Below are 16,833 nucleotides of genomic sequence, written 5' to 3' on the forward strand. Positions count from 1 at the left end.
ACACTCAGTTAATTTTGTATTTTTAGTAGAGACGGGGTTTCTCCATGTTGGTCAGGCTGGTCTTGGTGATCCGCCTGCCTCAGCCTCCCAAAGTGTTGGGATTATAGGCATGAGCCACCACGCCCGGGCCTTGAATAGGCACTTTTGAAGCTTGTCCCTCCTATGTGTTTTCAACAATTTACTTTTGTTTCGGTCAACTTAAATAACCAACAGAGAAAGGTTCTTTAAAGAAAATGATGTTTATTCAGGAATAGGGCATTGCAACGGAATACACATGCCATAATAAACTGTGTGTGTATTCAGGGAGGTAAAGGAAGACAAAGGTTTTTAAAGGAAAAATGAGGAGGATTACAGAATTGTTTTGAAATAATTATCCTAGGCTACAAGGATCGATAATAAGGTGACATCAGATCTGAGGCTGGACACACAGCTGCTCGGCAGATGTCACTGCAAAAGTATTTTTTTGTGTATGGTTGTGATGGACTTTGTGCAAGGTTGTGGTTTTTGCAGAGTCTTTTGTGGTAGTTTTAACAGATATACAAGCATGAGAACCCTGTCTTCATAGCCTTCTCTGGCCCTATTTGTCAGTTTTTTTTTTTTTTAAACGCAAGTGGCTCCATTTTGATTCTGATACCTTTCACAGTTCTCGTACAGTGGGTGCTCTTTGACTGGCTTGAGAATGGACACTTTCACCCCATGCCTAAATCAACAGTCATGGTTTGATGCCTTGGGTCTTATTTGTAATTGCTACTTCATGGTTCACACCATGGAGCTGTGTAGTGAGGGTGCCATGCCTCTTCTTTTCTCCCCAGTCATCTCATTAAGTTACTTTCATAAATCATAATTTCTCATTTGTCTTCTTTGTTCCTCTGTCAGCACCAAAAGGAAGAGAAAGTGTCACAGGATTTACCGGGTTAACATTTGGTGCTCCTGTGTTCTCATGATTTCCTCTGAGATTAAATCTCTAGCTTACTAAAAAACAAATTAGAGAGACTTCCTAGTAAAGAGGGTGTAATGAACCCAGTTCTTAGAACCTCCCTCCCTCAATTCCTGATGGAATTATTAAACAGTAGAAACACTAGCAAAATTTCCATTATCAAATAAAGAGGTGTAAACTCATGCCATAGCATTCAAGAATGGTAGCCAAGGAAAGAAACAGAAGATTTTCAGACAGCATCTAACTCCTTCACAGCTCCTCAGAGGCCATACGGGGAAGAGAAGCAGCAGCCACACAGTCCTAACAGTTCTCATGTGTGTTCTCCGATCACAGGAGAAGTGGACATGGGGAAGTTTCAGGTGTAGGAGCTCTTACCCACTCCTGTGGAATCTCAATACCTCTGCAAAGGCAGGAAAAGTACTAGGTTTTGACATTTTCTGGGACTGCACACTGAGTTAAGGAAAATGCCCAAACTGATATCCACCATGAAGCTGATACTGCCCTGAGTAACAGAGTGACATTTAGTGCAATTTCACTGAAAAGACAGCAGAACTCAGAAAATCCAATAAAGCCTAACAGAACAAGACAGCAGGGAAGTTTTAGAGCTTATAATATCAAGTGAGTACGAAAAAACAGCACCCTTATATAACTAAAAATATACACTAGGAACAGACTATATCTGGCTAAAATTTAATCAACTGTTCTAGAGGAAAGGCTTGAAATTACTGCGAACACATAGGTGTTGTAGAGAGATATGAAAGCAATTTGAAAAAACAAAACAGATTTGATAATTAGACATAGATGATCCAATATAAATAAAATTTAAAATGTATGAACCTGAATTAGAAAACCCAATCAATGAATAGAAAGTGTTTTCAAAGTGTAATAGAAAAAAATTCTTGAAATTAAGGTAACTTGAATATAGATTTATATTGAATTTATATTGAAACCTGAATATAGATTTATAGTTGTACATCTTCAATCTATAAGATGAACCTGAATATAAATGTATATGTGAGTGTGAAATAGTACCTTGAACAGGCACTTTTGAAACTTGCCTCTTCGATATTTCCAACAATTTACTTTGGGTTCGGTCAACTTAAATAACCAACAGAGAGAGGTTCTCTAAAGAAAATGATGTTTATTCAGGAATAGGGCATTGCAACGGAATACACATGACTTAATAAACCATGTGTGCATTCAGGGAGGTAAAGGAAGACATAGGTTTTTAAAGGAAAAATGAGGAGGATTACAGAATTGTTTTGAAATAATTATCCTAGGCTACAAGGATCAATAATAAGGTGACACCAGATCTGAATATATATAAATCTATATTCAGGTTCATCTTACAGACTGAAGATGTACAACTAGGAAATACCCTAGAAAAAATTATTAAATGGTTGTATTATTAAGATAACATTTTTTAAAAAAAATTATTAAACTTTAAGAGAAAAAAGTATTTAGGTTTTGAGGAAAAAAATGCAATATATGTAGAGGAAAAAAATGCAATATATGTAGAGAAAAAAATCAGGCTGACCACATATTTCTTAGTAATATTAATAATATTCAATGCGAAAGACAACTGAGCAAATATCTGGGGCAATTAAACTGCTACCTTTAAATGTTAAACCCAGTAAAATTATTATTAGCTATGAAAGCAATAGCTATAAAAGTTAATAGCTATAAAAGCAATAGCATTCTTAAAGGTCTCAAGAAATACAGGACCAATGAGTGCTTTCCTAAAAAGCAAGTCCTGTGAAGCAAGGCAGTGGACTCCAAGGTGAGTGAAGTGGCAGAAGTGGATGAGCTGGGGCTGTGCTCAAGGCTGGAGGTGACTGACCAGTGGCCAGGGAAGGAAGGCAGACCCAGGAACCTTATACCCAGCCAATGTTTCTTTCAAATACTAAGGCCATAGACAGACATTCTCAAGTGAGCAAATCTCAGAGAAGAGATCACCCATGTACCTTTCCTAAAAAAAGGTACCATGAAATCCAGCACACAAGATGAATAAAAATGTAGAAAAGATGAATAAAAATGAATAAAATAAAAAGTAAAAATGAATGAAAGATGAACAAAAAGATGAATAAGAATATAAAAATGAACAAAATAACTGGAAGAGTATATTGAATACAGAGAACATAATTCATATGGGACATTTTGGTTATCGAATTGAATACAAATGCCTTAATCCAGGACGAAACATAACATTTTCAAACAATATATAAGTAGGTGGAGATAGGTGGAGTAAGTACTAATTTTCTCATCACTCTTAACTCTTAATGTTTTGTGTATTTAAAACATCTTTTAGAAATCCAGATGATCTCTTCTGATGAATAAATGTTTATTTGAGACTTAGCATTTAATTGTTTCACCCCAGTTTCTTTTAAAGATATATTGCAAGTAAATTCAATTTAAACATTTTAAAATTAAAGTTAGTATGTTTAGGATGATTCCATCTTAATACAATCTATCTATCTATCTATCTATCTATCTATCTATCTATCTATCATCTATCTATCCATCATCTATCATCTATCCATCTATATAACTATCTATCTATCTATCTATCTATCTATCTATCTATCATCTATCTATCCATCATCTATCATCTATCCATCTATATAACTATCTATCTATCTATCTATCTATCTATCTATCTATCTATCTATCATCTATCTATCCATCATCTATCATCTATCCATCTATATATCTATCTATCTATCTATCATCTATCTTCTATCTCTATCATTTAACTTCTATCTAATCTATCATCTATCTATATCTATCTATCTATCTATCTATCTATCTATCTATCTATCTATCTATCATCTATCTACCTATCTACCATCTATTTATCTGTGAAGGTTATCAGAATCAAAATAGAATCACTAATGTTAAGAAAACCCCTATAAATAGAGACAGGGAAAGCCATGAAGAGAGGGTTCTCACATTTATATGCCTGATAACAAAAAAGACTCTAAAAAAAAACACAACCTTGCACAAATGCCATCGCAACCTTACGCAAAAAATACTTCTGCAAGGACCTCTGCCTAGCAACTATCTGTCCAACTTTGGACTGGCATCACCCTTGTTATTGATCTTTGTAGCCAAGGATAATAATTTCAAAACAATTATGTAATTCTCTTCATTTTTCTTTTTTTAAAAACTTTTATCTTCCTTTACCTCCCTGAATATGCATGTAGTTTACTATGTCTTATGTATTCCAATTGCAATGCTCTATTCCCAAATAAATATCTTTTCTTTTAAAGACTTTCTATAGGTTGACATATCTACCTACCTACCTTCTACCTTCTAGCTGTATTTATGTAATATTTCCATTTTTGTGACATCATATCTCTCTAGTCTTACTTCTGTGCATATGTATGTATGCAGAGATGGACTTTGGAATCATGGTAACTATTATTGTATATTAGTCAGCTCAACTACCCATAACAAAATACCACAGACTGGGAGGCTTAAACAGCAGACAATTATTTCTCACAGTTCTGGAGATTGGAATTCCAAGGTCAAGGTGACCTCTGAATCAGTTCCTGGCGAGGGCTCTCATGCTGGCTTGCAAACAGCTGCCTTCTCATTGTGTCTGTCCTCACATCATGGAAAGACAGCAAGAGCACAAGCTCATGGTGTCTCTTCTTATGAGGACACTAATCCTATTGGATCGAGGCCCCACTCTTATGATCTCGTTTAATCTTAATTACCCCTTAAAAGCCCTCTCTCCATATACAGTTACTTTAGGGGTTGGAGCTACAACATATAAATTTTGGGGGACACGAGACATTTAGTTCATAACACATTGGATGGCAAAATTGTTTTTTTCTCTTTGTGTCTTTTCGTATTTTTAAAATATTTTATAATAAGTATTATAAATCTTATAAAGGGTAAGGAGGTAGAAGTGGGGAGTGTGATGAGAAATTACGTAGTGAGTACAATGTACATTATTTGGTGATAGATACACTAAAAGCTAAGACTTCACTACATGTACTATGTGCATGTAATAAAATTGCACCAGTACCCCTTAAATGTACACAAAGAAAAAAAATTTAAGCCATTTTGTAAAAAAGTATTGCTGATGTTATAGATTTTATTAGAAGTAATAATAGCTAGCATCATCGCTATAGATTTTTTACATGAATCACAAGCACCTTCATTTATTCATGTGACTCCAATCAACTCAAGTTCGGTAGGGAAACAGGCTCAGAGAGACTCTGGTGTCCCAGCTGGTGAGTATCAGAGTCTAAACTCACAGCTTTATTTTTCAGCATCTCTTTCTTTTTTTCTACGTGATAAAAGGTTGTACATTTCAAGGTGAGTCTCAATCATTTCCCGTCATGCGTTTACAAATTCAGTAACAAAGTTTAAGGTCTCACACAGTAAAAATCAATTTGCTTCTGTATTTGGGAAGAAGTAAAAACAGCATTGTTGTCCTTAAGAAATTATTGTTACAGGAAGGAGAGTTCTACCCCTTGTTACCGTAGCCTCTCGTGTGGCTGCAGCGACACAGAAATTGGAGCCTTGTGGAGGAGTGTGGCTCTGCTCCTCTACTGCCGGCCTCACCCGACCCAGGAGGTCATCGTGCTGGGTGACTCAGCTCCTGGCCTTTCAGAGGGCAAAGTGGCCTGGAGAGCTGTCAGCTGATCCTCAGATATCCCGTTTGTTGAGGCCTGGCCCCACATGGCATGCTCCAGCACACATCGTTTTTGTCAGATGTTCCTGAGAGTTGGATGCCCAGGCGGGAGAGGCTTGGAAGGCAACCACGCCCACCACCCATTTGGATGACGCTCCTCCTGAGCCCTCCAGGTAATCACAGCTGTCAGCTTTGGCTGTGCCCAACTGCTCCCTGGGTCTGCTTCAGCCTCCTCTGTTGTCTCTTCCTTAAGAACAAGGTGTTCTTCCGAGCAGACCAGTTCTCCATCAGGCACCAAGGAGTCCCTCCGTGAGGCCCGACAGACACACATCTGCTCTTTTCCCACCGAGTTCACCCACTGTCCCGTGCTCATGCCCATTTCTGATGTCCATCCTTGCTAGTCATTCCTTAGGCTCTTCCACTATTCAAATCATTTCACTAAGGAGTTCTGGTCTTTCAAATATCTTTTCTTTTAAAGACTTTTTCTGTTATTTAGGTTGACATATCTACCTGCCTACCTACCTTCTACCTTCTAGCTGTATTTATCCGGTATTTCCATTTTTGTTTCAAACTATGCATTCATTGTTCATGAGGACTGAAAAGAATCGAATTTGGATTTGCAGTGACCTGCATTTGTGATTTCAGACTTTGTTCTTTAGGTTTCTCCCCATCGTTGCTGCACATTTCTCTCCTCTGCCCTGGCTCTCTCCTCTCTCTACCTTTGAGGCTCCATGAAAAATTCACCCCCCGCAGGTTCCACTGTAAATAGGCTCTCGGGAGGTGTCAGTCTGTGGCAGGCCAATTCTCCCTGACAGTTACACAGACAAATTTCCACAGCACTGCCTTAACATTGAGCAAATAATTAAACCTGGGGAAACTGATGCCCAGACATCAAAGCTAGAAAGGAAACATATGGTCAGTAGGAGCCTTGCACAGACTTTTCCCTAACCTGGAGCAAGTCAAAATAACGGAGACAGCCTTCCATTCCTCGTGCCAGGACCTGTCTCAGGTCGGCAAAATCTGAGATGAGTCAAGGGAACACAGGCAGCTGTTTAAATAGATTTATTAGAGAATTGAAGGCAGCTGTCCCGACCAAGCTGTAAATGAGATAAGCTAGAAATAATCACTCCGGTACCACAGTCCTCACTAATTAGAATTTAGGAGACAGGCCTTGAAGGTACTAGGGCCCTCACAGCCTCATCAGACTTAGAAAGCATTTTTTTTTTGGCCTCTGACCTTCTAGTTAAAACAAAATTAGTTACCTGTAGACTTAGGCAAATGTGATACCACTCATAGGCACATGACCCTAACCTGTATAAGCACTAAGAAAATTGTAACACTTTGAGTTGGTCTGGTGGAATTATCTCTGGCCTTCTCCCTATAGCTGGTTACAGCAATAAATTCTCTTCTTTCCTAGTTTGTCTGCTTCTCATTACTGGGCCATAAGAAAACTCAGCCGGACTCAGTTTTGTTCCTGGAACAAGTCCACAGGGAACAACCTTTTTTGCTGAAAGTGAACTGTGGGCCCAGCTGTGTCTTGCTGCTGGGAACATCATGGGGACTGGTCTAGCCCCCTCAGCGCCCTGGCCTGGTTGAGCCTCCTCTTCTGGGCAAATATGCCTTCAGCATCTCAGGAGAGATACATTCCATTGGTTACTCATTCCCGTGGAGTGGGTTCTCCTGCCTGACAGCTTCACCAAGAGTCTGGGAGTGGTGCCAGTTGCCACGGACGGGCTACAGGCTCATCCCTGAGTCAGCCACCATTCAGAGTGAAGGGAGTTCATGGTGGGCACAGTCCTGAGCTAGGGGATGGGGTCAGCCCTCGGGACACAGGCACTGGGGATGCCAGGCGGGGAAGAACACATCTTAACTTCTAGAGGGAAGTGTAAAGTGGACAACCTTTTTGTGCACAATTCAACTTCTTTCTTAAATCGGCCCCCTTGCACTGCCAATGTATACTCTCTTTTTTCTTTGCTTAAGAAGATATAGTCCAAGCACTGCTGGGAAAATATTTTGTTTCTTTGATATTCACAAGAAAATTTCCTTTTGCACACACAAAATATAAAGCCAATAGTTCTTTTATTCATATTTTTAGAAGTCAAGATGTTTTCTTATTTTTATTTTTTAAGGAGTGAATTTCAAAATGTTGAAAAGTCATGTTCTCATATTTGGTTGTGAGCTCTTTAAATATAGTAATTTATGGAGGAGGAGGTCTAGTTGGGTGTTAGTCAATATTATTTCAAAATTAATACAAAATTATTACTTAAACATTCCTTCACTATGTAAGACACAATAATCGCATCTAAGTGCAGCCACCACTACCCCTCACTGGGCGGGACTCCTGGGCCCAAGGTTGTCTCTGTCAACTCCTGTCTCATTTCCTGGGGGCCCCGCCCTCAGCGGTTTTCCAGTAGATATAAATGTTATTTGCTCTATTGTTATATCTATTTTATTAAAAGCAAAACTTCCTCAGTTTCCTACTAGCTTGTTTTTAAAAAAGGTTTCTACAATTTATACAACATTCCATTTAAGAGTTTTTTTCTGAGTTAGGAAAGGAAGTCTCCCCTTCCGCTTGGTTCAGAATTAGAGAGACACTCCCCTGCCCCACCTCACTGAAATTCATTTGTTTATCTCATTATTTCAGCTGCAGTTTTCTAGAGATATGCAAACCACCAGAGTAAAAATTATTAAATGAGAATGTCCCCCAGCAATTAAGGGGAGCAACGTGGGGGAAGGGTAAGTGCATTCACGAGGGGAGACAGCCTGCCTTCCTATGATAGTGGGAAAATGGCATTGGATAATCCCTCCCAAGTCTTGTTTCTGGGAAAAATTAATATCTTTGACACTAAGCTTATTGGTTTCTACTCTTTACCTCTTAATTTATCTTTCTTCCCAAGATTTGTCCTTAAGCAAAGCAGATAATAAAGTACACATGATGTGATGGCAGTGTGAACAATTCAGGACGTGCAATAGAATTCCACCATCCAGGTGAGCAAGGCTCATGACTGAAATGGCACTCGGGCAGCCCCAGCAGCAGGGCTGGGGTGAGCCTGACAGGAGCAAGGACCCTCGGAGAGTCTCCCCATGCCCAGGTTGGATGCCCAGGGAAGAGAGGGTGTCCCAGAGGGGCTTGAGCTGAGAGGAGAGTACAGAGACCAGACCATGTGGACAGGTTTGGAGCTTGCTGGTAAGAAGAAGACCACCAAGGATGCTTGAACAGAGAGGTGAGCTTGGAGATCAGACCATGCTTATGGGCTTGGAGGGGCAGGCAGGGATAGAGAGTGTTCAAGGCATGTGTGAACAGAAGGCGAAGAGAGAGCAGCCTTAGGGAGGGAGTGGGTCCAGCCGTCAGGGAAGGAGCATCCCTGAGAAGGCAGGCAGAAGTGCGAGGTGGAGGCCAGGTGGTGTGGATGGGGCAGGGATGATTCAGCAGAGTTGATAGGAGGGCCACACCCTGCCCAAGGGCGGTGGAGGGGAAGGGAGCTTCCAGTCTTTGATTGTACTCCAGGGACATGGAAAGACTTGCTCTTGGGTCTTTGCCGGGAAAATGGTTATAAGGGCCAGCATGGGGCCAAGTGGATCCTGGTGATCCCTGGTGGCAAGTGACCAGTGGGCCAAGCCTTTGGAGGAACAAAAGAAGTTACTTTAAGGGAGCAGGGGCGGGGAAGGAATTTTGCCTGGAGGTGCCTGACACCCTGGCATGGAGAGCAGGTGGGGCACCCCATGCCTTGAGAACTGGGGTCCACACATTAAGGATGGCTCTGGGAGTGAGCAGGATGGAGGAGGGGTGTGGAGCCGCCTTCTGAGAAGCCTGCCCTGTGGCTTTTTTCTTCCGTCTCCCTTCAGTCTCTGAGTGCTGTTTGGCCCCAGCAGGTGCCTTGCTTGTCTCTCTGTTGAGCACAGCAAACCCCTTCCCTCGTTGTCCACTCAGCCACCTCGAATCACCATGGAACCTGCCTGAATGGCCACTTACTGGGGTTCCTGGTTGGACCTAGCTGGTGAGGCCCCACCACAGCCTCCCTATGATGCTGATTGCAACAGAAACCACTGGCAAAATAAAAGTACAATTACCCAAGGACTCAGAGAAGTAAACAAAGCCTCTGAATGTGGAATAATCAAAACTTGATTTAGAGACCCACAGAGTGAGTTAGTTCCCCATGTTTTTTTCTTTGCTCTCTCATTCTGAACCCAAGGGCTGGTTCCAGGTGCAGAAATGTGCAGTGGCAGCAGAGACCAAAACTCCAATAGAAACCCCGTCTTTCCAGCCAAAGGAAGAAGGATAGGGCCTCTAGTTCCCATGAATGCGGAAGATCTTTGCTCTCCCTCTTTGCTGGAGCTGTGGAGCTTTGTGCTGAGCTGATGTTAGCAGTTACAGCTCTGAAAGAAACCCTGCCCTCTCCACTCAGCCAAACCAGGAAAAGGAGCCCTGGCAGGAGGGTCCCTCACCTCTGTGGAGGGCTGCAGTCCAGGGCTCACCTCTGAGCTGTGCGTATGTAAGACAGAGAAAAGGCTTTGCAAGCTGAGCAGAGATCAGAGCCACTGAAGGAAGTGAGGAGAGCGGATGGCTGGAAGCCGCTTGGGCTGGCTGCCTGAAAGCAAGCAAGCAAGCAAGCAAGCAAGCAAGCAAGCAAGCAAGCAAACAAACAAACAAAAAACAGCATCCTCTAGGGGGATCTAGAGTCTAGATGACATAATATTAAAATGTCCAGGACTCTATTCTGAGGAGGTGACACTGATGGCCAGACCTAAAGCTCAGAAGGTGAAGGGTATGCTTGTCAGGCGCACAGCCTGGGCAAAGACCCTGAAGTGCTGGTTGGTGAAGTGCGCTGAGGTCTCTACAACAGGCAAGGCTGAACAGGGCCTGGTTGACTCAGCCCTGTGGGTGTGGTGAATGGGTGCTGGCTCCAGGCTGCAGCTACCTACCTGTGTCCTGCAGGGCCCAGGAGGTGGTGCCCATTCTCTGCTCTAGGTAAGGGCATACCTTCTGGTGTGTTACCCTCCAGCTGTTTGCTTTTTTTGGACAGGCTGTTCTTGTCACTGGAGTGGTAAAGTGCAGAGAGCCCATTGAGCCTGGGAGACGGAAGAAAGGGGGCCACCTGTCCTGGTTGGTTCTACACCCTCTGTCACTGTGCCCGGGCAAGTGTCCCCTGAGGGTCATCAGGCTCACAGGGCTGAGCTAAGTGTTCTGATCCAAAACCTCCTAGGAAGGACAAATGTCTGCTGTACTCACATTTCGCCGGGACCTTACCGAAAAGGTGCTGAGGGATACTAGGTTCCTCATGTGTGTGTGCACATGTGTGTGCATGTGTGTCCGTGTGTGTTTGAGTGTCTGTGTATGCATGTCTCTGTGTTTTTTTTGTGTATGTGTGTCTGGGTGTATCTCTGTGTGGATGTTTGCATGCATCTGTGTCTGTGCATGAGCATGGTGTGTGTCTTTGTGTGTGTGTGAGTGCATGTTCATGTGCATCTGTGTGTCTGTGCCCACATACATGCATGCCTCTGTGTTTCTGTGTGTGCTTTGCATGCGCGTGTATGCCTCTGTATGTAGGACTTGGACACAGACATTTGGGATTATAAGTAAACTCTCCAGCTGACAAGCCTCCTGCCACATCCAGTCTGTGTTAAATCAGCACACTATCCTCATAGTAAAATTCACCTGCTTCCTTAGCCTGGGATGACTTTACTCCCATCCCCCGCTGTCATTGTGCATGTGTGTTGACCTCCCTCTGACTGGACCAGGGCTAGATGTCAGGGCTGAGCAGAAACAGCAATGGAGCAGGCGTGAAGAAATGTTGGATGAATGGAGTTTTCATAACTCAGGAATACAGTCAAGGGAGAAAATAGTTATGGTTTTTAATTAAACTTCAAATTCACATTTTCTCGAATACCTGCTAAACTGCCCTTGCCACACTCTTAGTTTTCTATCCTCAGTGTGTGTCACATACTGGTACTTGGTAAATGTTTCTGTAAGTGGATAAATAAACAGGGCTCTAGGAATGGAGAGCAGAACTAAAGTCCCATAACACAGGAGCTATAAAAGCAGCCAGGAAGCAGGGGATCCCGCAGAGGAGCAGAAGTCTTTTAGGCCTTAGTGCCTGCTCTGTGGTCAGTAAAAACACATAGTTGGAATGCAAACAGTCTTAGCAGCTATGGTGGGAAAAGGTCAGACTGGGCTCTGAGTGATCATGACCTGACCATTCACCTGGAGGTTCCTGACTGCCCTAAGCCTTGGAATTAATGAAGTGACACAGACGAGAGCATGCTTGATAAATGCTGTTTGGGTCTGACTGTAATTTCCTGTTGGCTGGATAAATTTTAGGTTCCAGTTCCTCTTCATCTTTGGTGATACTCAATTTTTTCTTTTCTCCCTTCCTTCCTTCCTTCCTTCCCTTCCTTCCTTCCTTCCTTCCTTCCTTCCTTCCTTCCTTCCTTCCTTTCCTTCCTTCCTTCCTTCCTTCCTTCCTTCCTTCCTTCCTTCCTTCCTTCCTTCCTTCCTTCCTTCCTTCCTTCTCTCTCTCTCTTTCTTTCTTTCTCTTTTTCTTTCTTTCTTTCCATCCTTCTTCTTTCTTTCTCTTTCTTTTTGTTTTCTTTTTTTTTGATGCAGTTTCACTCTCTAGCCCAGGCTGGAGTGTAGTGGCGTGATCTCGGCTCACTGCAACCTCTGCCTCCCGTGTTCAAGCGATTCTCCTGCCTCAGCCTCCCGAGTAGCTGGGATTACAGGCATGCGCCACCACACCTGGCTACTTTTTGTATTTTTAGTAGAGATGGGGTTTCACCATGTTGGCCAGGATGGTCTCGAGCTCCTGACTTCAAGTGATCTGCCCACCTCAGCCTCCCAAAGTGCTGGGATTATAGGTGTGAGCCACTGTGCCCGGCAGATACCCATTTTTTTCTTTGTGAACAATATCAAGAGTCTAATAATCCTTCAAATCATTACTCTAAGTGGCAGCAACAGAGGGCCAGTGGCAGATGGATATTGGTCCTGGAAATGTGCAAATCCTTTGACTTGGGCTGTCACCCCTTATAAATTCTCAGAAGCAAATAGCAAGCTTTGTGAATGCCACGTGTCCATCATCTTGGAGATACCCAGAATTGCCAGTCATAATAACGGAATTATATGAACAGTAAGAGTCTGCTTATCAGCTGTTTCCAGACTTTCACTTCTATTTCTAATGGCCTCTAAAAGGAAATGCAGAGTTAGTTCCACCAGAGTGTTCATTAAGCATCTTGATAAAAGTGGCTTCTAAGACACAGGTGTGCTAAGATTTTCTATCCTGTTACTTTAGTCAGACGTGATTTATCAGTGGCTTGCATTTGCTTTTACATTGCTTGGTGGATCTTTCTGTATAAGCATTTGCTTCTGTCATATGGAGGAAATCTTAAGACAGTAGCCTCTTGATGAGGTTTTAAGGGGTTGAGTCCGATTCACAGACAAAAGTCTCCGACGTGTCTAGAAGTGTATATTATCCTGAATGTCATATCAAATTCTGTTGAGAAAACTAGAACCATTTAAAGTAGAATAGTGCAGGCTGAAGATGGAGCTCGTAACGTTCTAACCTTAGTGTTCTGGAAACCCTCTCAAATATTTTAATATATTGACTTAATATTTCTAAAGGATAGTGTTATTAAGTCTTATAGGATTATAATATATGTTACAATATCTTTCAATGCTTTATACTTCAACTACTTACTAAAAGGTTTCAAGGCAGCTTAAAAATAAAGGCTGTTGAGAAGGATTGACTTTTAAAACAGTGGATATTGTGAACCTGCTCTCCCACAAATCAACAAAATAATGGCAAAACAATAGAAACCAATACATTTTAGAACTCTGGAAATTACCTAGAGGTACAGAACAAACTAAAAAAAGCATCCATTCAAGAAAATAAACCACTGAACCTCAGTAAGAACAGCGGAGTATGTAGTGGCTTAACTTGAGGCTCTTTTCATCTGTCCTTCCTCCCCAGCTCAGTGGCATGAGCATGATAGCCACACACACACATGCACACACACATATGCATGCACAAACATGCACACAAAACACACATGCACACACACCTATGCATGCACACACATGTACACATGACACACATGCACACACATATGCATGCACAAACATGCACAAACACACATGTGCACATACATATGCATGCAAAAACATGCACAGGTGCATGCACACACACCCAGCTGGCAGCCTCACAACCAAGTGAAAAGAATGATTATTTTGGGAGCCCTACTAAAAGCCCCATCCTCAGAATAGAGTCAGTAGTTCAACTAAACTAGAAGCAACTTGGAAAATTTCTCCCATGGAGTAGATGTTCCTTGATTTGATTCAGAATTTAGCTCTGGAGAAAAAAAAAAAGCCCTATCCCATTACCGAAAACGATAGCAGTTTGCTGGCAATATTGCAGCTAGGTGAGGTTGTGATTTCAGTCAGGACAAAAACAGCCTGTCCAAACATTTAAAAAGAAGACCTGAAGAGCTAGATGACCATAGGGAACTTCCCACAGCTCTGACGTATTCCTGGATGTGTGCAAGTCTGAGGAGATGCTCAGGAAAGATCTGGGAAATGAGAAGACCTTGTCTGGCTGACCTCAAGATCCTGTGTAAGCAGGAAATGAAAACCAAGGTTGTTTTGTAAGCTGCCTACAATTTTAAGGTGTGCTTTACAAACACTCTTGGCAAAGGGTGGCTTAAGATATTGAAGAACATTTTCTGATTGATATTTGGCTGACTGCTAAACTATACTGAACTTAGGGTAATTTTTAGGGATCCAGGCTTAAAAATCAAAATAAAAACTTAAAAGAACTCTAGCAGAGAACTCAATGACAGCACATTGCAAGGAATATAGAATCTACAGAATTAATCCTAGAAAGTTATTAAAATAAGCAGCTTCAAGAGCAAGAACAATGAAATAGCAGCAACAACAAATTCTGGGGTGAGGGGATAATCTGACCAGAGTTGTTACAATATGTTATCTAAAATGCCCGGTTTTCAACAAGAAGTAAGACATAAAAGAAGCCCGAGGAATGTATGGACCATGCACAGAAAAAATAAATAGCAGCCAATAAAAAGTGTTCTGAGTGGCCCAGTTGTTGGACTTTGTACACAACAACTTTGCATCAGCTGTTTTAAATATTTTCTCTTTTTTTTTTGCCAACTAAAGAAGACATCCAATATAAATATTTTCAAAGGACTAGAGGCAACTATGTTTAAAGAGTTAAAGGAAAGTATGGCAACTACGTCTCACTAAATAATGAATATCAATACAAAATAGAAATAATAGAAAAGAGCTAAATAGAAATTCTGGAGTTGTAAAATATAGTAACTTCAGTAAAAAAATTAAAACAAATTTGAGTTGGCAGAAGAAAGAATTAGTGCATTTGAAGAAAGACCACTAGAGATTATCTAGTCCAAGGAACAGAAAGAAAAAAGAATGAAGGAAAATGAACAGTCTCAGAGATCTATGGGTCACCATCAAGTATACCAACATAATGGTAGTTTCAGATGGAGAGGTGAAGGAGAGAGGAAGAAAAAAACTATTTGAAGAAATAATGGCTGAAAATTTTCCTATTTTGATGAGAAACATATTTACTCACCCAAAAAGTTCATAAAAGAAGTTCTATGTAGAACAAACAAAAAGAGATCTAAATGTAAACATATCATAGTCAAACTGAAGAAAGTCAAAGAGAAAATCTCAGCTGGGTGGAGTGGCTCACACCTGTAATCCTAGTACTTTGGGAGGCCGAGGCAAGCGGATCACCTGAGGTCAGGAGTTCAAGACCAGTCTGGCCAACATGATGAAATCCCATCTCTACTAAAAATACAAAAATTAGCTGGGTATGGTGGCGTGCACCTGTAATCTTGGCTATCTGGGAGGCTGAGGCATGAGAATTGCTTGAACCCGGGAGGCGGGTGTTGCAGTGAGCCAAGATTGAACCACTGTACTCCAGCCTGGGCGACAGAGCATGTTAAAAAAAAAGAAAAAAAAAGACAGAGAGAGAGAAAATCTTGAAAACAGCAAGAGAAAAATGATTTATCAATTAGATTAACATTTGACTTCTCATCAGAAACCATGAGAGTCAGAGGACAGTGAAATGACATATTCAAAATGTTGAAAGTGTTGAAAGAAAGATTGTCAACTCAAAATTCTATATCCAATCAAATTATTTTTGTAAAATGAAGGAGAAATAGAGACATTTTCAGATAAACAAAGACTGAGATAATTCATTGTTGGGGACATGACTTATAAGAAATATAATGAGAGTCTTTCAGATTGAAAAGAGAGGACACTAGACTAGCAACTCAGATCCACATGAAGAAATAAACCAGCAAAGGTTATTGTACAGGTAAAAGATAAAAGACAAAAGATAGTATAAAGATATATTTTTAAACTCTTTTCTTCCCCTAACCGATTTTAAATGACAACTGAACAAAACAATTGCAAAATGGTGTTATAAGCTTTTAGTGTATAAAGTTGTAATTTATATGACAATTATAGCACAAAGGAGTGGGGAGAGAAGATACTATACTGAAGTCAAGTTTCTCTATACTATTGCAATAAAGTTAAGATTAAGTTAAAATATGTAATGTAATCCTCAAAGCTAGTGCCAAGAAAATGACTTAAATATTTAGTAAAGATAACAAAGGAAAATTTAAGAAATATTAGAAAAGAATAAAAATCCCAAATCAACAAACTAAGATTTTATTCAAGAATCCTAAAAATAAGAGAAAACTAAATAATTAAGATTAGAACTGAAACCAATGACATAGACATAGAAAAAATATGGAGAAAATCAGTAAATCCAAAAGTTGGTTTTTTGAGAAGATCAACAAAATTGGCTAACCTTTTTATTATTGAAAAAGAGGAAGAGGAGACACAGATCATCAAAATTAATAATGAAAAAGTGGTATTACTATTGCTCTTTCAGAAATTAGAGGATTAAAAGGGAATACTAAAAATAACTTTATGCCAATAAATTCAACAACATAGATGAAATGGGTGAATTACTAGACAGACACATATTACTAAAACTGACTCAAGGAGTAATTAAAAATCTGAATAGAACTATGAGAAGTAAAAATATTTAATTAGTAACTTAAATTAGTAATTTATAAACTTCTCACAGAAAAAGCCCAGGCCCATATGGCTTCATTGGTAAGTTCTACTAAACACTTAAAGAAGAATTGACAACAATTCTTCACAAACTAGTCTAGAAAATAGAAAAAAGAGTAACAGTTCCCAACTGACTGT

Source organism: Pan paniscus, chromosome 6 (genome assembly GCF_029289425.2).
Source record: "Pan paniscus chromosome 6, NHGRI_mPanPan1-v2.0_pri, whole genome shotgun sequence".
Lineage (NCBI taxonomy): Eukaryota > Metazoa > Chordata > Mammalia > Primates > Hominidae > Pan > Pan paniscus.